At 45.6% G+C, this 23,094-nt stretch overlaps 1 protein-coding gene across 1 annotated transcript in view; it reads left to right on the top strand.

Moving 5' to 3' along the window:
* TSPAN9 (tetraspanin 9) overlaps nt 1-23,094 on the top strand; it is a 413,384-nt gene that overhangs the window by 117,694 nt on the left and 272,596 nt on the right. The gene's annotated exons all lie outside the window — the stretch shown is intronic.

Raw genomic sequence — 23,094 nt, 5'->3', positions numbered from 1 at the left:
GGTTCTATTGCAGATCTGGCACAAAATACCGGAAGACCAAAAACTGCACGCTGCACTTCCGGTAAAATGTCACGCAGCTGAGCATAGACTGATCGGACCCCATTATAGTCAATGGGGTCCGTTCTGCGCTGTTAGGTTCTATCATAAGACGGATCCATTCAGCCAGGGAATTCCCCTTTTCTGCTCCCCGGACAGAGGAGATAAACAAAATTCCTGCTGCAGATGTGAAAGCAGCCTTAGACTACATTCACACGGACGAGCACGATATTGGGCCTGGAAACCCGGCCTGATAACGCGCTTGTCTGCATGCGTTTTACCCGCTGACGCGAGGTGTCTGTCTTTCATTCAGAAACGCCTCGCATCACATTCGTGAAATTCTGATTTCAATGTGAAACAAACCACTCGCATGCGCATTGCACGGGACGCAAGTGCCATGCGATGTCTTTAAGGTCCCATTGGAAAAAAATGGCCGGTGCGTCCCGAGAAATTTTTACCTTGCAGCATCGCTCATGTGTATGACTCCATTCAAGAGTCTGGCAACGCATAGAACTTGCGCGAGCTTCGCACTCGTGTGCATGTAGCCTTGGGCTGTCAGTTATAATTCCATGTCTGTGCTCTGTTTTTTCAAGCAGAGAAATGGAGTTAGAACAGAACTAAAGGTTCCGTTTTACTCCCCCGTTGATTGCAATGGGTTTAAAAGAAAACGGGAAAACTTTCACTTTGATTCCTTTCTATTGGGTTTCCATTTTTTCAACGAATCAAGTTGTGCTGCAGACTGCGCTATTTCTTCCGTTAAATGGAAACCTAATGGAGCAGTAGCAGACAGAAAGCTTTCCGTTTGCTTTTGTTTTGCCTGTTTTTTTTTTTTTTAATCCCGTGAAATCAGTGCGGAAAAAATACAGACATGTTTATTTCTGTTTTAATTCTGTTTCTCTGCCCAAAAAACGGAACAGGAAGAGGGAATTATAACTGACCCCCTCACTGAAGTGTGAATGTAGCCTTATCTGTAGAGATGAGCGAGCACCCAAATGCTCGTGTCCGCGTTATTCGAGTCAAGCTTTTCGTAAAATTCGAGAGCTCTACTCGAGTAACAAACCCCCACTCCCATTACAATGGGAGACTGAAGCATATTTGTATGTGGGACGCCGGGTCCCGATCTCTCTCTCTCTCTCTCCCTCTCCCTCTCCCTCTCCCTCTCCCTCTCCTCCAGACAAAAAGTTTGCCATTGACACACACTGCGTCGTGGCGGGGAGGGGCCAAAACAGGCACGTTAGAGAGGGGAGGAGCCAAAAACTGGGGCGGGGTCGAACACGGCTTGATGCTCGTTCAAGTAACGAGCACCATCGAATATGCTAATACTCGAACGAGCATCAAGCTCGGCAGACTATGTTCGCTCAACTCTACTTATTTGTTTATGTACCAGTGCTCCCTCAACATACCATAATAATCGGTTCGGGGACGACCATTGTATGTTGGGACCATAACTCTATGGGAAACTGGGATTTGGATCTGAAGCCTCCAAAATATCACTGAAAAATAATACAAAATGACGATGAAAGAACATTAAGTAAGGAAATAATACAGATAAAGCAAGACCTTCTAACAGCCAGTTAGAGCTCCTGGAAGATGTAAATCACTTTCTATGGTGTGGACAGGAGCTTCTTCAGGGTTCATGGAACCGCCCTCACTGGTGCCGAACGGAGCAGCTCATCCTGGCAGATGTAGATATCAGTAGGGAACATGCAGTACCTCACTGTACTGCGGAGAAGCACAAGTAGACAGTTCATGTACCTAGGGACCTTTTGTCCAGGACGGGATAGGCCGCACGACGCACCGCAAACTGTAGTAAATTCTGCACCAAAATCCACAGGCTACCTGATGCAGAATTAAAAATGGCATAAAACCTGCCTGCAATGTCGCATCAAAATCCGCAGTTAGATCTAGAATATTGGTGTGGAATTTTACAGGCTGCGTCCTGAGGTATAATTCTGTCCCGTGTGAAGGTCCCATAAGTAATATAAGGTATTACCAGTGAAATGCCCATGCTGATTGGCTGGATCTTCCAGGAACGTGCATGATCCGGACTGTCTGTGACATTGTATGGTCAATCTGGTTTCCAGTTCTAATGTCTGAAAAAGGCCATTACATGCATCTTGGGGCGTAATTACTGAGACCAGTGTTTCATATGCCGGTAAACTGTGCGCCTGGCCACTGGCAACAATATGTAAGAGGCACAAGCTTTTTCATACATTTGTCTCATCTAGCGGCACCTCGACGCGCCAGAGGGAAACCTACACCAGCTACAAGCAAAAGTAGGTTTCAAGTCTAATATATGCCAGCTTCTGGAGTGATGATGATTGACCGTTCAGTCGTTGCTGACTCTGGGTCACCCTATGGATCAAGAGTACTGTAGTACATCATACTAAATACGATAATAGATATCCCCCATTGTATCCTACGGCCATTGTAACTTGAGGGATCACTGTAGTTATTCACTTATTTATTTTTGTATTACGTATATTTCTGCATTTTATTTATTTGTTACGTATTATTTTTTTCCTATTTTCTTAATTCATTTTTGTTTGTTTTTATTTATTTTGTATTTATTTTATGGACGTGCTTATGTTATTTATATATTTTCTGTACTTTTTTCACTTATTTACTGTATTTTTTGTACTTCTATATTGATTTTTGCCTGCTTTCTACCCTGTTTCCCTGAAAATAAGACATACCCTGAAAATAAGACATACTATGATTTTCCAGAACTTTTGAGGATGCAAACGATTTTTCAGGCTTTTTAAGGATTTTTTAAATATAAGCCCTACTCCAAAATTAAGCCCTGCTAACAGTTAATTAAAAAGTCAATTTAAATAGTGTCCAGGCAGCTATACATGTAAAAAAGTTAAACCTTTTTGAACAAAAATTTATATAAGACACTGTCTTATTTTCGAGGAAACACGGTATAAGTCCGTGCTGCAGTAACATATACCTAATGCTATTGGAAGGAGATTTTTTTTTTATCATGAAAGTCGCAGGATATACATGTGAAACCATACCACCCGAGGCAGCCGCAGTTTATTAATATGATCACGGTGATAAATAGCCAGCATACTTTATGTGAGAATCCCATCTTATGTGCCCCTGAAATATATATGCTGTATGTAACAGATCTCCCTCATACACAAGTTTCCATTGCTTAGCTATATACGTGCAGGACTGTTTGACCAAAGTATTGCTATACACTAAATCCACCTAATCCACCATCCCCTTCCCTTGGATTACAATCTACTTTACATTTCGTGGTACCTATAACAAAAAGAAATGTATCCAAGCCGTGAAGATGAAACAAAGTCATTATATACTAGAGCACCAACTGTGTAGGTGGGGTATATAGATGGCACTGAGAATCGTTACCTCTGGTGGGTCAAGGAAACCAGATGCCATCATCCTACCACAGACCCTCGGGCCGGGGCTATAAAGAGACTTTTTGTAGTCCAACGGTCCAATTTTAACTATTGAGTGACAGCTGCAGTTGACAGGAGTGAATGCGGTCGCATGCAACTCACATTATTTCCCTGGACTGCGGCTGCAGACTGATATCTAAAACTGGAAAGTCACGCTACAAAAAGTTTCCATGCGGCCCGAGCCTAAGGCTGCTTTGGCCATGATGGGGTTTGTGTGACTGAAGATCGCTGTGTAGCTCTGAGATATGACATTGCAGTTGAACTCAGAGGAGTTGCAAGTTGTACTACTGAGTTTTTAGTGATCGCATCGTTGAGCTCAATGGCAATGCAACGTCGCAGTGCTACTGCATAATCATCTTTGGTCACGCAACCCCCAGCACCACCAAAGTTGTTGCGCAACCTAAAGGTTACAATCCCAGGTTTTCATACAGTTTCATTACCCTTACGTCAACCCTTGCCCTCTGCTAGGCCTCTGCTACACCATACGATTCCACAGATAGCACATACCCTATTATAGCCTATAGGCCCATACACCTAGACATGGTCCACGTAAAAATACTAATGGCATGTCCTATTCAGTTTGACGGATGAGAAACAGGGCGTCAATTTGCTGTGTCCATGTATAGCACACAGATTCTCGGGCGCAACGCACACGAGCATACTATGGGTGTATCTAAGCTCCCATAATATGAGCGAGTGGTCCAGCCCGGCCTGGGGACTATTGACCCAAACTCACAGCATCACAGCCAGAAATCTATGATGCTGTGTGTTCATATCAGTAGACCTGCAGTTTCAGGACTTAAACACATGGGCGCATGCGCTAATATGCTCGCTGCTACGGAGCCTATTAGCGCATGAACCAAGGTTTTTAGGTTTTTTTTACTATTTTCCCTCTGTCAAGGATCGCTGCCAGCCGTTGCGGAGGATAGCTATTTCCCTGAAGTGATACAAAGACTCCTATGAGAGTCCATGTGAGCCGTCCAGCAAAGGGAGGGAGTTTAGTTGCGGCTAGAGCTGCTAAACAGTGACTGGTGCTTCTAGTGAGGCATTTAAAGGCACTGAAAATTGTTTTGCTGAGCGAGGGATTTCGGGGCTGAGGGCCAATGCAGTGCAAGACAACGCAGCCAGCCATGAAAAATAGCCACCACTTGGTGGCGACTATTCTTCATTCCGGCGATTTTCGGCTCCGATGGTCATGATTTTTTAGCGCGGCTATCAGACGGTTAAAATCACGCTCGTGCGAAAGGTCCCTTATTTATGAACCGGTAGGATCAAGCCAAACAGTGAATGTGATTGAATGAAATGCATTGCAGCTGTTTTATATTGTCCGTCCCTCGTTCATCATAATAGCTCATTAGCTAAAGACAAATATATGTGAAAACGATAATGCGATCAAATAAAATGTGTCATTTTGAGGCGTCGCGTAGATCTGGATCTTCCTTCTTCCTTCCCGAAGGTATAAATCAGACCCATGCTACAGATCCTATAATTCCTCCACAGGTCATATTTCAATGGGTGACACGGACCATATGGCGATGGGGTAACAGTATCTAGAAATGTGCGCGGTGATTTACTAAATAGCGGTATTATTAGACAAATGACCGGATTAACACGCACCGTTTGTCTGATCACTCAAACCCCAAACTACAAAGCCACAGACACAGGTCAGGACAGCTGGGGGGTGCAGGAATGTCCTCATCTGGTGAAACAGATATCCTCCTAGGCTTTGATATAGAACTCAATAGAGTCACATCAAGAGGATGAAAAAAAAACAGATATTTGAAAAATAGATTCATGCCGCCATTGCGGATGCAATATATATTTCTAGTAAAGTTGTACCAATCCGGAATGTCTGGTAATCCGGCACTAGGCAAAAAAAGACACCATTCCATATATAGTCGGGAAGCAGCCTACCTGATGTGATAAGCATCACAGAAAATAGAACCCATTGATTTCAAAGGAGTCATTCTAATTTGCCCATTAAAGAGGCCCCTAGAGGTCTATGGACGTTGCGCACATATGTACGCTCGGGTATGCGCTAAACACCAGCACCTCATTTGGCTTAATTGCCATGTAAGTCAAGGCGGGGTGATGTGAACTAGCAGCGGCCGCACAAATATGCACAGTATTGTGTGGAGGAGTGCCTCGGGGCTTCCCTCTCATCTCCCCAGGGGCTCCCTTCATCTCCCTGAGGGTTCCCTTTATCTCCCTAGGACTTCCCTTCATCTTTCCAGAACTTCCCTTCATCAGAGGCATTAAGGTCTCATGTCCACGGGGAAAATCAGGCCTGCCGCGGATTCTTCATGCAGAATCCCGCAGCGGGTCCCTCCTTTCCTCGCGGACATGAGGCCTAAAAAGAAGAATTACTTACCTGTCCGGACGCTGCGGATCTCCCCTCCGTTGCAGCCGGATCTTCTTTCTTCGGCCCGGCGGATGTGCTCGGGACTCTATTTTTTTTTTCTGAACTCCTGCGCTCCTGCGCCAGAGAGCAGGAATTCAGGTGTGTGTGCCGCGGATCCGGACGGCTTCCATAGGCTTCATGTCCATGTAAAAACCCACTTATCTGTATGGCCCCGTTGACAAATGAGTGTTGTGTTTAAGAAACTTGGGCGGACCAGGAATGGACGGCGGATATCCGTGTGCTGTCCGATTGGCGCAGACTGAGTATACTGCATGTCTTATTCTCGTCCAAGAAAACGGTTGGGAAGAGGACATGCAGGTTTTTTTTTTTTTTCACATGGACCATCCGTCCGTATAACAAACACTAGTAATTATTAGGAAATTACAGTACCAGTGTTTCTGGTGGCCACACAGCTGTGCTACATGGTACATCCATTATGATCCCCACACATCACACACAGCTCTACTACATGTATCTTGATTCAAACACATACAGCTCTACTACATGGTACACCCATGCTGATTTCCAGACATCACCAGCTCAGCAGACTCCTGGATACAGTGATCAGCCCCTGGTCATGAGATCCCTGACTCCACCCACACAGGTGATCACTTGACGGTGGCGTCATCACAGGTCCCGGTGGCTGCTGTCGGCTTATCCAGTATACAGTACTTTCTACCAAACTGCATAATGGCTCCTCCCACCGCAGTGATATCACTGCAGGTCCTTCAGCCGACTGGATCGCTGTGGTGGGTGTAGGTCAGTGTCTCCATTCAGGACTGCTGAATTGTGTCTGAGATAATAACGGCTTAGTTGTATTCTTATTTTGTTATTTTTGTCCTCTCCTTCCAAGAGCCTTAACTGTGCTATTCTTCTGTCGGTCAGGCTCTGTGTTTTATATATGTTGTAGGACCAGTGATGACATCACCAGGGGGTGGAGCAATTACATCAGCAGGGGCGGAGGATAAGAAGCACTCACACACAAACGTACATACTCACAGACAAGTGGTCGTTAGTTGTTTGATGGACACGTGAATAGCCTTGTAGGCTTTTATGGGGCCGTGTGTTGTCAAGATGGACAGCACATGAACATGCAAATACGCCCTTAGCCCAGATTTACACTGACGTATGCGTATTTGCACGAGCGTTGTGTTTTTGCGGAAAGAACTTTGCTTTTTTTGTGCATGCATCGGCGTATTTTACCGTGTGTTTTCCACATGCAAGACATGGCAAAAAAAAAAAATGCCCCAATTTAAATGGTTAATTAGTCTGTCTCCCATTCTTTTTACTGCACAATCATACAGTGTTTCACGTATCTCCTAGCATATTTAGCGTGCATTTGCACATTGACTTCTATGGGGACTTTGTATAGGAAAACAGAACATGCTTCGGTTTTTTTTGCACAGCTGAAAATACAAACATGTGAACAAAGCCAGCGAAAGCAATGAGTTCTATTCACTGCATATTGCGCACACAAATATTGCCCTTGTGAATCTGGCCTGAAGTTGAATGTGCCTTGGGCTTTATTCCCACAAGCGTATATCGGCCGCCGTTTTCAGGGTCGTCTGATAGACGCTACGATGGGAGGTGTAAAACCTCGCAAACGGGCGCACAAATCTAATGGCGCATATACCAAGTGTCCGCCATGCCGTTGAGCCTTCCTCTTTCCACGCCGGCTCACCTCCTCTCTCCTCCCCATCGGGTGATTGCAATGTGAGTAGGGCAGATCTAAGCCCCACCCCTTTCCCATTGGAATTAGCTGGAGGGGAGGAGAGAAGGGGGAAGGATTTTAGCAGTCATGCTGCTAAACTCCCTCCCGCCTCCCTTCTCCGGACGCTGTCATTGGCTCCCATAGCAGCCCATACAGCGGCCGACGTATTCCGGCCCAAAAGATAGTTCCAGGACTATCTTTTGGGCCTGACGTAAAAACGCCCGGCGCTATATTGGCCGGTCGGGTGTTTTTACGTCGCGGAATAAGGCCATGTGATCTGATGCATTGGATTCCAATCACAGCATATATTGGTCGACCATATCAAACGTATGTGCAGCGCATCAACAAGGATTTTATACAGCATCTAACAAACTCAGCTCTGCTACATGTCTACATAGAAGTCTTTGCCCAGAATGATTTCCGCTGCTCCAGTATGAACACTTGAAATTCCCGTCAGACTCCGGGAAGTGGAACGCTACTTTTTCTATTACTTCGCCTTTTCAAAGCTTGCAGCTAATTTGCAAATCATTTTCAATATTCTGAATAATGGCTTCTGGCTGATGAGACAAACACCTTGAATACTTAATCGTTCTCTTTATGAAACAATAGTGAGTGTTCATAATAACCGCCGCCCGGCGCTTTCCCCGCCGTACGGCGCTCGCAATATTTCATCTTCTTTATAGACGACTTGGCACAAGTACTTATTAAGTACAAACAATATTGCATTTTCCTGTAGTGGGACGCTCAGGGGGGGGGCGCCGTCTGAAACTGTTAGTATTTGTGCTAAGAAAGGGGATAAAAATAAAGTTTACGTTCAATACTGAAGACATTGCAGATGGGAAGGACGCCCAGCTGTGTGGAGGAGCGCTGAAAATAGGCGCGTGTCCATCCAGTTCGGCTTATTATCCTGCCATGTTGATCCAGAAGAAGGGAAAATAAATGGAGAAAAAAAGGCAAGTTTTTTTTAAATTTGAGATGCTCTGCAGTAATATAAATATTGGTTGCAAAAGTATACACATCCTTTGAGTGTCAGTCTTCACTGTGGCACTAGAATTTTATTCATAAGCCAGGAAGACCAGTTAGTGGTAAACTGAGGCAATGAGCTTCTATTGATGTGAAATCCCAAAAGCCATCATGGGACTCCAACTACAGCAGCAGGAAAAAGTAAATGAACCCTTTAGAGATACCTGGATTTCGGCATTGATTACTAATAAAATGTGGGCTGATTGTTATCGAAGTCATAATTATAGACAAACGCAAACTAACTAATAACACGTAGACATTTGTACTGTTCGAGACTTTGTAATCATCTACAGTGCAGGGAGAAAAAGTAAGTGAACCATTGAATTTAAAGGAAATCTGTCACATGCCACAGCACCTTGAACTAAGTTATGGTGCCGTTAGGGGACGTGACAGAGACGGGTGATGTATTTATACTCACCCGTAGTGTCCCCCCCGGCTCTTTGTCACACCCCCGAATAGCACCATAACTTATACTGCTGTGGAATGCAACAGGGTCCCATTAATAACTTGTAGAACACCCTTTAACGAAAATTACTTCCACCAAATGTTTCTTGCTTCTGCAATTAACATTTGCACAGTATTAAATAGTAGTTTGGACCATTCCTCCTTGTGTTTCATTTCATCAATATTTCTGGGATGCCTTACATGCACAGCCCTCTTCAGGTCCTGCCACAGCATCTTAATAAGGCTTCTTTCCCATGAGCATATATAGGCTGGCAGTTTTACGGTCTGGGACGTAGAAGCTCGTGAACGGGCACACAAATGTACCGTTTGTGCACCCGTTCACACGGCATGGGCCCCTCGCATACACGCTGAGGTCACCATGCCGTCACCCATTTCCCCTCCCTCCTCCTCGCAGCCTCACCTCTGCTCTCCGCCCCGCTCGCTCTTTGCAATGGGAGGGGTGGAGCTTAGCGCCGCCCCATCCCTCCTCCTCCCATTGCTGGCTGCGGACAATGGGAGGGGGAGTGGAGCCTACCTAGGCCCCCCCCCCCCGCTCCCTCCCGTTGCAAAGAACGAGAAGGGATGAGAGCAGAGGTAAGCCTGTGAGCGGGGAGGAGAGCAGAGGGAGGGAGTTTAGCAGCCACGCTGCTAAACTCCCTCCCACCTCCGTCCGCTGTCATGGGCCCTCATAGGTGCCCATTTAGTGTCCAATGTATTCCGGCGCAAAAGATAGTTCCAGGACTATCTTTTGGGCCCAACGTAAAAACGCCCGGCGCTATATTAGCCAGCCGGGTGCTTTTACATCTCAGGAAAACTGCCATGTGATCTGATGCATTGGAATCCAATGCATCAGATCACAGCGTGTATCGGCTGGCCGTTGAAACAGCCGGCTGATATACGCTCGTGGGAAAGAGGCCTAAGTTTGAGGTCAGGATTCTGACTTGGCCATTCCACAACACAAATCTTCTTTTTCAACCATTCTTTAGTTAATTCACTTGTGTATTTTGGGTTATTATCGTCATCACTCAACGACTCTTCAGCTTGAGGTCATGGACTGCTGCGCTTACATTCTCCTGTAAAATGCTTTAATCGGCCTTCTAATTCATTCTTCTCTCGATGATCACAAAGCGTCCAGGCCCTCAGGCAGTAAAGTCGCCCCAAAGCATGATCCTCCCTCCACCAGGCTTCACAGTTGGGATGAGTTTTTGATGTTGGTGTGCAGTATTTTTTCCTCTCCTAACATAGTGTTGTGCATTTGTGCTTAAAAGTTCAAATTTTCTCTCATCGATCCATAGAACATTTTCCCAGAAGTACTGTGGAACATCCAGATGCTTTCAGGCAAACATGAGACGGGCCACAATGTTTTTTTGGATAGTAGCGGCTTCCTTAATGGTATCCTTCCATGAACAGTATTCTTGTTCACAGTTTTTCTAATGAGATTAACCCTTTCCAATTAATTTATTTTTTCTCATCCATTCTCCCTAGCTCCAAAAAAATTGGAGCTGGGGAGAATGGATGAGAAAAAATACATTTTCCCTTCACCCTCCTGAACTGAGTTCAGGAGGGTGCAGGTGCTCACTGCACCGTGGGGGAATGCGGAAGTAATACTTCCGCATTCTCCCTTCTGCCTATCGGCTCGGCAATGATGTGACCACTGGGGTCAGGTGGCAACCAGCGGTCACATGATCGTTGGGCCGGGAGGCAGAAGAGAGAATGCGGAAGTATTACTTCCGCATTCCCCCTACGGTGCAGGCTCCCGACTCGGCGTTCATGTGACCACTGGGGGTCAGGTAACACCGGTGGTCACATGATCACCGGCCGGAATCTCTCTGCATAACATAGCGCTGATTGAGCGCTATGTAATGTGTAATGGAGAAGACAGAAAGGGTTAAATGTGTCTGATGATCGGGTGCAGATGCACTCCTGCACTGCGGTGTCGGGCCTGTCCCGACATCGGAGCTGTGGAGGGAAATAATGATGTCGGGGCAGGCCCGACATTGGATTAGAAAGGGTTATTTGAGGTTTTAGTAGGTTATAGAGTCTTCTGTAGGTCTTCTGTTACAGGGTACTTTTACATGGGCTGACCGTCGGGTACTTAAGTGCCCAACAGCCATCCCAATCATTGCCGCTCCTGTGCACACAGGAACAATGATCGCTCACAGAATGAAGGCAGAGCAGGCCAGAGATCTATTCTGGCTGTCTGCATCCATCCATGGTAAACAGGCAGTCAGTCATAAATGAACTACTGCCTGTTTACACAGGGTGACTGTCGCTTGGTTTTTAGGTGAGCCATTCCCGTGTATACACGGGAGGACAGTTGCCCCTAATTGCTGTTGATCCTTGTGAAAATACCCTTACCCTTTAGTTCTTCCTCATCTCTCTCAGGACTGCCCATTGTGCTCTTGGAGTCATCTTAACAGGATGCCTATTGGTAGGGAGAGCAGCAACAGTCCTGAATTTCCTCCATTCATAGCTAATTTGTCTAACCGTGGACTGATCTAGACCAAGGTTTTTAGCTTTTTAGCCTTTTCAAGCTTCACACGTCTTCTGAGGTCTTCTGAAAGTTGTTTGCATCAAGTCACAGTTTGCAATAACCAATTTTTCTCTAGATTTATTCATAACCAGGCTTTGTGTGGCTTTATTTAATGGGCAGAGCACCGGTGAAACTCGCACTTCCAATCTCATCTCCTTAATTGAAGCACCTTTTGCCAATTAGCTCATTAACCCAGACATTCTCTTACTTTTTCTCCCTGCACTATAGATGATTACTCAATAGGGGACATAAACAGCGCAGCAACATTATATATATATACACTCATTATATTGGTAATCAATGCAGAAATCCATGTAATTCCAAAGGATTCACTAACTGTTTCTTACAACTATATCTTGTGCAGCTACCTTCCTATAGGTTCAGGCATCAATGGAGAACCCTTCAGGGTAGGATCGCACGTGTCACCTATCCCCAAGGCCCCCACTGATCAGCCATACCCAATATATATACACCATACGTTTAGCCCTCTGACGTTTATTGCCGCTTCATTGGTTAAACCTTATTTCAACAAAAACACATCATATATTTTAATAAAAGTTCAGATGAAAGCAGGGAGATCGCCACGTAAGAAACGAACGGTTTATTCTGCAAATGAGATGTCTGGTGATAACTGCGGGTTCCTAAGGCAAATTCATGTTTCATTCGCCCTTATCTGCCAGATTTGTTATATCTGTCAGATTCATTTAATGCAAATCGGATTCTGATTTCCGTACTTCATTGTAATATATTATTGTCTGCGCTGGCTAACGGGGGACACGGGGCTGTGCGGATCTGGTAATTGAAAGCGACTGATTACCTTGCTAGGACTTGGCACATATTCAGAGTGTAGTCTGATTCTTGGAGCTTCGGACGTTGCATTCATTCTCATGTAACGTGGCCCCGCTTTAGCGTCAGGATTAGAGCCGCAAGACTCAGATCTGAAGTCGGCTCAACTTGGATCATCATAGGGTTCTAAAGTGATTTAAACTCCGTTCACTTGAGGCATGGCGAAAAATGGGTCATCCAACCATAACGAGGTGCAAAGAACGTGACGTGAACCTCCTATTAGAGATAACTGAGCATACTCGCTAAGGCTAACTACTCGAGCGAGTAGTGCCTTAGTCGAGTATCTGCCCACTCGTCCCTAAAGATTCGGCTGCCAGCACGGGTGACAGGTGAGTTGCGGGAATGAGCAGGGAGGAGCGGGGGGGGAGAGAGGGATCTCCCCTCCGTTCCTCCCCGCTCTCCCCCGCCGCTCCCCGCCCGCCGCCGGCAGCCGAATCATTTTTAGGCAGCTTCATACAAAACATATTACAGGCGTATTTATATGCCCATAATATGGATGAGTGTCCCAACCCAATTACTGGTCTGCTGAGCCAAACTCAGAGCGTTCTAGATCCCTATGATGCTTTAGTTAGGGTCAGGAGACCCACAGTTGAGCCAAGACGCTAGTCCGTATTATGGGCACATAAATACGCCCGTAATATGCTCATATGAAGCTGCCTAAAAATGACCTGTTACCTCTTCTGACATGTCTGTTTTACCCTGTTTCCCTGAAAATAAGACATACCCTAAAAATAAGACATTGCATGATTTTCCAGAATTTTTGAGGATGCAAAATGATTTTTCTGGCTTTTTGAGGATGCTTGAAATATAAGCCCTACTCCAAAATTAAGCCCTGCTAACAGTTAATTTAAAAAGTCAATTTAAATAGTGTCCAGGCAGCTATACATGTAAAAAAGTTAAACCTTTTTGAAGAAAAATTGGTATAAGACACTGTCTTATTTTCGGGGAAACACGGGTAGTACATATCTATATTCCCCATAAATTACCAATTCTGAAGCATATTTTCTTGCTTTGTGCCACTCCTCTGTTATTCCTCCTGGCAATTTATGAATAAATACCAACTGGGCACAACCATTCCACTTATCTATGGATGTGCCCCTACTCAGATTGACATTTCTATTTGAACACCAAGGGCCCCATAAAAGTCTATGGGGTTACGCAATACGCTTGGAGATGCTTAATGAACACATCTGCAAGTCATTAGACTAAATAGTCATTTAAATCAAGTGTGTTTGTCTGCCGGGCACAAGTGGGCATGCCTCGTGGGTGCTAAAAGTACAATGAAATATGCCAATATGCATGCAAAAAAACCTTTTTTTTGCATGCACATATTTCCTTATGCAGTTTTGCGGCACTGCATATGGCAAATTCATGGCAGAAGTCAATGGGACAGCCGCGTTGGATCTTATTCCTGTAGCCTTCCTTGGAGTGCGGTATTTATTATAGTGGAGATACCGGGAGGGCTGTCCGATCCTCTTTAAGGCCAAGTTTGGATTTGTCCTTATTAATACTCTTCCCCACCCTCCGATGTGGGAAAAAAAAAATACCCCAACAGCCAGAATGCGGGACACAGGCTAGGTGTGAACTTGGACCGCGCACTGATTAATTCTCCGGCCTTTACATTTTTGGGCTAGTCAATAAGTGCAGCAGTTACAAAGACACTGGCTGAGGTATTTACTAGATGCCAGCCGGTGTGATGATCACAGCCTGCGTCTTTGCGCTATGTAGTCTTGGAATAGTGCAGATTCTCTGGCGGTCACAGACGGAGGGGCTAGTCCTGACCAGGCACTTGACTCGGTGACAAGGACAGATATAGTCCTGTTAGACATATAGTATGCCCGAATACCCTGCAGATACACAAGTGCACTTGAACTGAAGTCCTTTTATCAGTGCTGGAGTTGTTCTATACAGTAGTGTTCAAAATCATAGCAGTGAGTTCGGAAAAGCAGATAAATCACAAAATCATTGTAATAACTGAGATTTCCATAAATGCAAACACCCCGGAAAAACCAACATATTCAATTCCAGATCAAAGCAGTAACAACGTGCAAACAGTTTGTGTTCATCCTTTATAGGAAGTAGAGAAAAGGGAACTTTTGGGCTGTTCAAATAAATAGCAGTGTCAGCATTTTCTATAAAAACTCAAAAATGTATAAACTGGGAAATGGTCAAGATTTCATCTTACTTTGAATGACGGAACTAATATTTGGTGGCACAACCCTTGCATCAGAGAGCTGCCTGACATCTGTGTTGCATGGAGTCTACCAACTTCTGGCACCTTGGAGCAGGTAGTCCAGTCCAGGAAGATTGTTCTACATTCCACAGTTATGCCATTTTTTTGGTTTTGCCTCATAAGCAGCATTTTTAATGTCACCCCACAAGTTCTCTATGGGACTTGAGTCCGGGGATTGGGCTGGCCACTCCATTACCTTCCCGGTTTGTCTGTAACAAGATGTTGTTCACTTACTGGTGTGTTTCAGGTCATTGATGTGTTGATCGCCCATTTCAAGGGCATTTCTTCTTCAGCATAGGGCAGCATGATCTCAGTATAATCAAACTGATCCGTGATCCCTCGTATGTGGTACATGGGCCCAACACCGTGGTATGAGGAACATCCCCTTATCATATTTTTTGCATCACCATGCCTTACTGTCTTCACAGTGTTCTGTGGCTTTAAAGGAGATGTCCCGCGCCGAAACGGGTTTTTTTTTTTTTTAAACCCCCCCCCCCCGTTCGGCGCGAGACAACCCCGATGCAGGGGTTAAAAAACCCACCCGCACAGCGCTTACCTGAATCCCGGCGGTCCGGCGTCTTCATACTCACCTGCTGAAGATGGCCGCCGGGATCCTCCGTCTTCGTGGACCGCAGCTCTTCTGTGCGGTCCACTGCCGATTCCAGCCTCCTGATTGGCTGGAATCGGCACGTGACGGGGCGGAGCTACACGGAGCCGCTCTCTGGCACGAGCGGCTCCATAGAAGACTACAGAAGACCCGGACTGCGCAAGCGCGGCTAATTTGGCCATCGGAGGCCGAAAATTAGTCGGCACCATGGAGACGAGGACGCTAGCAACGGAGCAGGTAAGTATAAAACTTTTTATAACTTCTGTATGGCTCATAATTAATGCACAATGTATATTACAAAGTGCATTATTATGGCCATACAGAAGTGTATAGACCCACTTGCTGCCTCGGGACATCTCCTTTAATTCAGTTCTCGGAGGTCGTCTGACATCCTGTCTGCGGCCACTAGACCCAAAAAGAACAATTTTGCTTTCATCAGTCCACGAAATGTTGCGCCATTTCTCTTCTGGCCAGTCATTGGGTTCCTTTGCAAATTTTAACCTATTCAGGACATATCTTTTTCAACAAAGGGACTTTGCTTGCAGTTCTTGCCGGTAACTTGGTTTCACTTAATGGTCTTCTGATTGTAGCAGTACTGTCTGGTCAGGTCACATCTTCTTTGATCTATCTAGAGGTGATCATTGGCTGAGTCTTTGCCATGTTGCCTAGTTTTCAATCCAAGAGCGTACCTATAGAGGGTGCAGGGGATGCGGTCGCACCCGGGCCCAGGAGCCTTAGGGGACCCATAAGACCTCTCTTCTACATATAGGGAGCCCAGTACTAGGAATAAAGCATTACAGTTGGGTGTCCATAAGCTTCAAGTTACGCCTCTGCTTCATTCCATTCGTACAGCAGTTCCCCACTTCTTCCGCATCTTCCAAGTTTGAGATGCCACTTCAAGACGTTTGAGATCACTTTAGCTGAGCAGCCTAGAATTTGCTGCACTTCTCTATGTCTTTCCCTCTCCGATCAACTTTTTAATCACAGTCCGTCCTTCATCAGAACATGTCTGGAACGACCAATTTTCATCAGTATTTCAGAAGGAAATGTACTATAACCAACATGGGTGACATTTGCTTCCCTCCCACCTTAAATAAGGGCCACATTAACCCCTGCTATTCCACAGAATTCATGACTTCACCCATTTAAATCCTCACTGCTATTCTTTTTAAAATTCCCCTTTCAGGTAACGATTCAATTACTCAGAATGAGCGGCTCGTCCTAATTGTCGGTCCGTTGTTTTTTTTCGATTACTTTACTGCACTAAAATACCACTTCTACCAAAAACCGTGAATTATAAAGTTAAAGGGGTTGTCCCGAGGCAGCAAGTGGGTCTATACACTTCTGTATGGCCATATTAATGCACTTTGTAATATACATTGTGCATTAATTATGAGCCATACAGAAGTTATAAAAAGTTTTATACTTACCTGCTCCGTTGCTAGCGTCCTCGTCTCCATGGTGCCGACAAATTTTTGGCCTCCGATGGCCAAATTAGCCGCGCTTGCGCAGTCCAGGTCTTCAGCAGTCTTCTATGGAGCCGCTCGTGCCAGAGAGCGGCTCCGTGTAGCTCCGCCCCGTCACGTGCCGATTCCAGCCAATCAGGAGGCTGGAATCGGCAGTGGACCGCACAGAAGAGCTGCGGTCCACGAAGACAGAGGATCCCGGCGGCCATCTTCAGCGGTAAGTATTGAAGTCACCGGAGCGCGGGGATTAAGGTAAGCGCTCCGGTAAACTTTCTTTACTTCCCTGCATCGGGGTTGTCTCGCGCCGAACGGGGGGGGGGGGGGTTGAAAAAAAAAAAAACCGTTTCGGCGCGGGACAACCCCTTTAATGATGTTGGACTGTTTTTTTTTTTTTTTTTAATACTATTGGACATCCTACAAAACGCAGATAGAATGGAATGTTTGCATTTTTGTCTGTAGACATATGACCGGAAGATGCAGCTAGTAGTGAGTGACCTCTGTGGGCCTTAAAGGTGACCTGTCAGCTCTCCTGATATACCCCTTTTAGTAAATACCATGGGGCAGGTAGGGTATCGTTTCTCCTTAAGGAGAGCACCTAGAAGGGGAGGAGACTTATAAGGCCATTCATGCTCCTCTGGGAAATATGCAAATGCTAAGATGAAACAATACCTCTGCAGCGCCACCTATTGGAGAGCAGCATTCTTGCAAGTCAATGTCAGACTTTTTAAAAAAAGCAATGAAATAGCAATTCTGAAGCATCATTTTCTAGAACTCTGCTTTGTACTGTTCCTCTTGCCTCCTTCCTGGAACTGTGTTAATAACTACTGTAGGTGTTGCTATTCGCCTAGTCACTGTGGCATGTTCCTACACACTCTGTCTAATCACTATTGCCAATTTAAGACTATGTAGAACCCCCCCCCCCAAGTGGAATGTTAGCACCCAGTTGTCAATTTCTTCGTACATTTCTGGAGGGATAACGGGAAAGGCACAACACAGTTCCAGAATTGTTACTATATGTGGAGTACAAGTGTCTACTAACACCGGCACTTCAGGAGATTTGCTGAGTGGGGACTTAAGGGCACTTTTACACGCACCGGAATATTCTGCAATACGCCATGGAATGTTCTACTGTCAATATCTGCATCAAAATCACCACGTCTAGATGTAGATTTTAACCCTTTCCAATCCAATTTTGGATTCAGGATTTAGCCAACAGAATGAAGCCATTTTCAAATCTGTGTCAAATTCCACCTTAGTCGTGTGGCTTTCGGTGCGGAATTTTGATCGTGGCAGAATATCCATATTGCATAATATTCAGGTGTTTGTGAACCCCCCTAAGGGTCTGTTCATACAGCCGATTCCACTGCTGATTTTTCCACTTCAGAAAGCCATGGCTATTCTGCTGCGGATCCACACATAGGTTTAGCCCTGTTAATGGGCAAAATCAGTATGCAGAATTCCGACATGTTTCCATACAGATTGCGGTGAAGGAGGGGCGTGTCACTTTTTCATACAGATTCGAGTGGAATAATGTTGAAATTCTGCACGTGGATTTTGCTCATTGACCGGGCTAGTCTATTTGCACATCCGCAGCAAGAAACGTGGCAGATATGTGCTGCATAGCTGCAGCTTTGCAAACGGATTCCATGTGAAACAATCTGCAGTGGTATCTGCCCTTAGGGTACATTTAGGCTGGATTCAGACGAACGTATATCGGCTGGGTTTTCACGCCGAGCCGATATACGATGTCCTCATCTGCAGGAGAGGGACGATGGAAGAGCCAGGAGCAGGAACTGAGCTCCCACCCCCTCTCTGCCTCCTCTCCGCCCCTCTGCACTCTTTGCAAAGGGGAGAGGCGGGACAGGGCCGGGGCTAATTCGCGGAATTTAGCCCCGCCCCCATCCCACCTCCTTTCATTGCAAATAGTGCAGAGGGGCGGAGAGGAGGCAGAGAGGGGGCGGGAGCTCAGTTCCTGCTCCTGGCTCTTCCATCCTCCCCCCCATGCGGATGAGGACACCGTATATCGGCTCGGCGTGAAAACCGAGCCGATATACGGTCGTCTGAATCCTGGGTTCACACAGGGCGGATTTGCCAAGGAATTTCGCCGCGGCAAATCTGCCCGCGGCCGCTAATCCCGGGATTAGCCAGCCATGTGGACGAGATTTCTCAGAAATCTCGTCCACAAGGGACCGCCAATCCGCTGCGGTAAATCCATCTGAAACCGCGGCTGCGGCCGCCGCAGCCGCGGTTTCAGTATTTGCAGCATATCTGTTTATCTTTTATTTCCGCTGCGGCCGCGCTCTCCTCTATGGGAGCGCCGGCCGCGGCGGAAAAGCGAGCGGCCGGGCCGCTTCAAAGCTGCCGCGGGTTTTTCCGCGGCGGTTCTCCCGTTGGAAATCTCGCGGTTTCAGCTGCGGACAAACTGCTGGATTTCCGACGGGAATACGCCCTGTGTGAACCCAGCCTTATTTACACAAAGCAGAATTTTTTGCGGACCTGCACCTAAATCTGCTGCATATTTTGCACATTGGTGCATATTTTGATGCAGACTTTGATGAGAAATTTCACATGGATTTTGGCATTGATTTTTTGCTGCAAAATATCCGCTACGTGTGAATAGACCCCCAAAGGGGTCTTCTGGACTCCGATATTGATGCCCTATCTTTAGAATATGCAATCAGTATCCAATTAGTGGGGATTCTCCACTCAAGACCCGCCAATTAGCTGCTTGGAGAAGCCGTTACAACCTCTTCTCCAGCACGTTCATTCAGCATAGTGCCATTCAAGTGAGCTGCTATACCAGGCACCACCACTATGAAATGTACGGCGCTGTACCTGGTATGCAGTGAAGGGGCTATAGTACGCAACCGAGCACCGCAGCCTCTAACAGCTGATCAGCAGTCATCCCACACGGTAGGCCCCCACCTACCTGATATTGATGACTTATCCTGAGGATACAGTAAGCCGTCAATATTGGAATCCCGTAAAACCCCTTTAAAGTCCATAGAGGTTGCTCGCTGTCGGCTGCAGCTCTGTGTGATCTCTTCTAAACCGAAAATGCAAATTTTCCTTCTGCGCAGCAAATATAAAAAAGATTATTTGTTTTATGTAAAACAGAACAAGGGAAATAGCGGATTATTACCTATTTCCCTCTACCCTGCGTGTATAGAGCCGAGGAGAAGCATCCGCAGGTTTTTTAATATGGTTTCACATAAAAGATTGGATGACAAACATCTTGTTTAAGACTGGTGCGAGGAGTTCAACCGCTATTATGTGTACAATAAAGCCGAATGTAATAGCCGCTCGCTCAATGGGCTTAGGCTGCTCGGTGACTCTGAAGAAGTACATGTGGGGGGATTATAGGCAGACAATGACAGTTTATTTCTTCGCCCATAGACTGCTCATTTAAATGGCAGTTAAAGAAATTACTCCAAATGAAGGATACAAAGTTGCCTGATGCTAACGGTGCCATATTGCTAGCAAGAAGAGAAGAAAAACATCCCGAGTCCTTGACTCATTGTCTTGCATTAGGTTCTTAGTCGTATCTGCTTGTGGGGAAATGGCTCTTGTGTTTTTTAGACTCCTGAGGAGTCAATATGTCGAGCTGTGCACTGATACATCTCCCTCAAGGGCAGAGCAGGCAATGGGTAGAGGGCATGGCTGGCCTTAGCTACGTGCAGCCTATGCGGTCGCGCAGGGTGCCAGATGATACCAGCTTGTAGGGGGTTACCAGGCAGATGTAGGCTGGTAGTGATCGCCCCTTCAGGTCCACCTGACCAGATGATTTGGGGCAGTCCTGTGAAGTTACATGAAGTATCCTCTTCCTGGCTCTGTCTCCTCTCCTTTGATGTTCTGAGGCGTCACTGCAACAGAATCATTTAGTTCTGCCACTGTATTTATGTTATGAGCTTGGATCTCATATTGTATCTATGTACTGAGTTTGGTTTTCGTGCTGTATTTATCAGCTTGGTTCTGGTATTGTATCTATGTACTGCGTTTGGTTCTGGTGCTAGATTTATCAGATTGGTTCTGGTGCTGTATTTCTGTTATGAGCTTGGTTATGGTATTGTATCAATGTACTGCGTTTGGTTTTCGTGCTGTATTTATCAGCTTGGTTCTGGTCTTGTATCTATGTACTGCGTTTGGTTCTAGTGCTAGATTTATGTTATGAGCTTGGTTATGGTATTGTATCAATGTACTGCGTTTGGTTCTGGTGCTATATTTATCAGCTTGGTTCTGGTGCTGTATTTCTGTTATGAGCTTGGTTCTGGTATTGTATCTATGTACTGCGTTTGGTTCTGGTGCTGTATTTATGTTATAAACTTGGTTCTGGTGCTATATTTATGTTATGAACTTGGTTCTGGAATTGTATCTATGTACCAGGGTTGATTCATGCTCTATTTATGTTATTATTTTTGTTCAGGTGCTGCATTTATGTTATGAGTTTAGTAATGGCCATGTATTGAGTTGATTCTGGTTCTGTATGTATTTTATGAGCTTGGTTCTGGTGCTGTATTTATGTTACAAGTTTTCTCCTGATGCAGTATTTACTTAGTAAGCTGTTCTGGTATGGGTATGCAGCTATCTAGCTGCTTTCTGTACACACACAGAATACAAGCAGATTGCCTATCAGTTCAACATATATTGTTTGTTTTCTTATGACCGTTGGAGTGGGGACATTAAACAATTTATGTACAGGATACCATCTAACATAAGCCCAGCACTGGTATAGAGCTCTTGGTAAGAACGGTCATGGCCCAGGTTGGCAGCATCCTTTGCTTTAAAGGGCGATGATAATGTAGTGGCCCAAAGTCTATATATTTGGCCCCTCCATAATATTCATACGTCACGTCTTCAGTGTGGGTGTACTGTGCAAATTATCTTGTCTCTAGTTATGTGTATTGAATAGCTGCAGAATGTAAGAGGTTAATTTCTGTGAATGTCTGAGATATGTTTGGAAAATGTAACAAATTGTCTTGTCACGTGATCTTGCCCTATATATGTATTTTCAAGAGGTGTGCAGAGGGCTTCTATTCTGGCTGTCTGTTCTTCTGGGTTCCTTGAGAGAGAGTGCCGGCCGCATGGGGGTACCTTAAACCCTCATGTGGTGAAGAATGGAAGCTGAGAAGAGGTATCATGATGTCCCCATCCCAGGAGCTCTACCTTGAGTGAGCGGAAGTAATGAGCCTGCCGTGCAGTGTTCTGTCTACAAGTGGGTGTGAGCCCGATGTCATCCTGTGTCCCGGAGTGTGTGTATTCTGTCCAGGAGCGGTGTCGTACAGATAACGAGGACTGTAGGCCCAGTGTCATCCTGTGTTCTCCTCCCTGACCTTGTTCAAGTGTTATTCCTGCACTGGTGTGTGAAAGTTATATTTGAAAAAGTAAAGTTCTAGTCACTGCCCATTCCCAGTGATTGAGGTATTCAACTTTCATTGTGTGTGGACTCTGTTATCTTCTCCGCCGGACACGAGTAACAACTTCTTTAATTGGCTATACATCTATACAGGTATCTGCTGTCTGAGTGTTGCCTGGAAGAGGCCCAGCAGTACCTTGGCTCAGGTCATACGCATCCCTCTGGAGTTTGGTAGAGCCACCGTGACAAGTGCCATCTCTACCCCCACCAGCTCCTCAGTGTCATGCCTAGCTTGCTGCAGGACGTTACAATAAGCTCTCATAGGATCAGGCTGTACCAGAAGGTTCATGGACATGTAATGTTGGGCATACAATCCTCTAGTCCTCCTGTGATTATGGTTGCGACAGGGTTAACCAGCTTCAGCAGGGTGGCCCAATAGCAAAGACTGAAATGGGTCCCCTCTAATTATGATGTAAAGGACCATAACACTCCTAACCACATAGGAAAGCAGGACTTGAGGCTCATTTTCTTTCCAGGATCTTCTGTAGGTAGATCCATGTTCCTAAGTAGGTTTATCATGCAGGACTGTAGGAAAACTGAGTGACAACTCCTTTGGGAGCTTTGAAGGCATTTATGTTGGTTGTCACCTACACTTCCCAGGAGTGAAGTAAGAAATGGCTGAAGAGGACGACTCAAGGCACTCATTATTATAGGGGCATCCATTGAGTTTAATAAGATCTGTCCTAAGTCTTCTGTTAGTGACCTTTTGTGGAGGCTGAAGGGAGCCATAAATTTATCATTTATTGGGTATCTGCCACCAGGGTGAGACCTTTAAAAAAAAAAGTAATGGGACCAACGTTGACTGGTCCTTCTCTCTTTCTAGTCTGCAATGGGGTCTCTAAACAGAGAAGGCTCATTGAAGGTTGGTCCCATTCCCTTTGCTATCAGTGAGTAACCTCTCTTCTCTATAACTACTGTAATATTAGCAAACAAAGGAGGGATGGCTATTGGCC

The sequence above is a fragment of the Eleutherodactylus coqui genome, chromosome 2 (assembly GCF_035609145.1).
Source record: "Eleutherodactylus coqui strain aEleCoq1 chromosome 2, aEleCoq1.hap1, whole genome shotgun sequence".
Classification (NCBI taxonomy): Eukaryota; Metazoa; Chordata; class Amphibia; order Anura; family Eleutherodactylidae; genus Eleutherodactylus; species Eleutherodactylus coqui.
The sequence above is the reverse complement of the archived record's forward strand: the minus strand, read 5'-3'. Positions and strand labels throughout refer to the sequence as shown.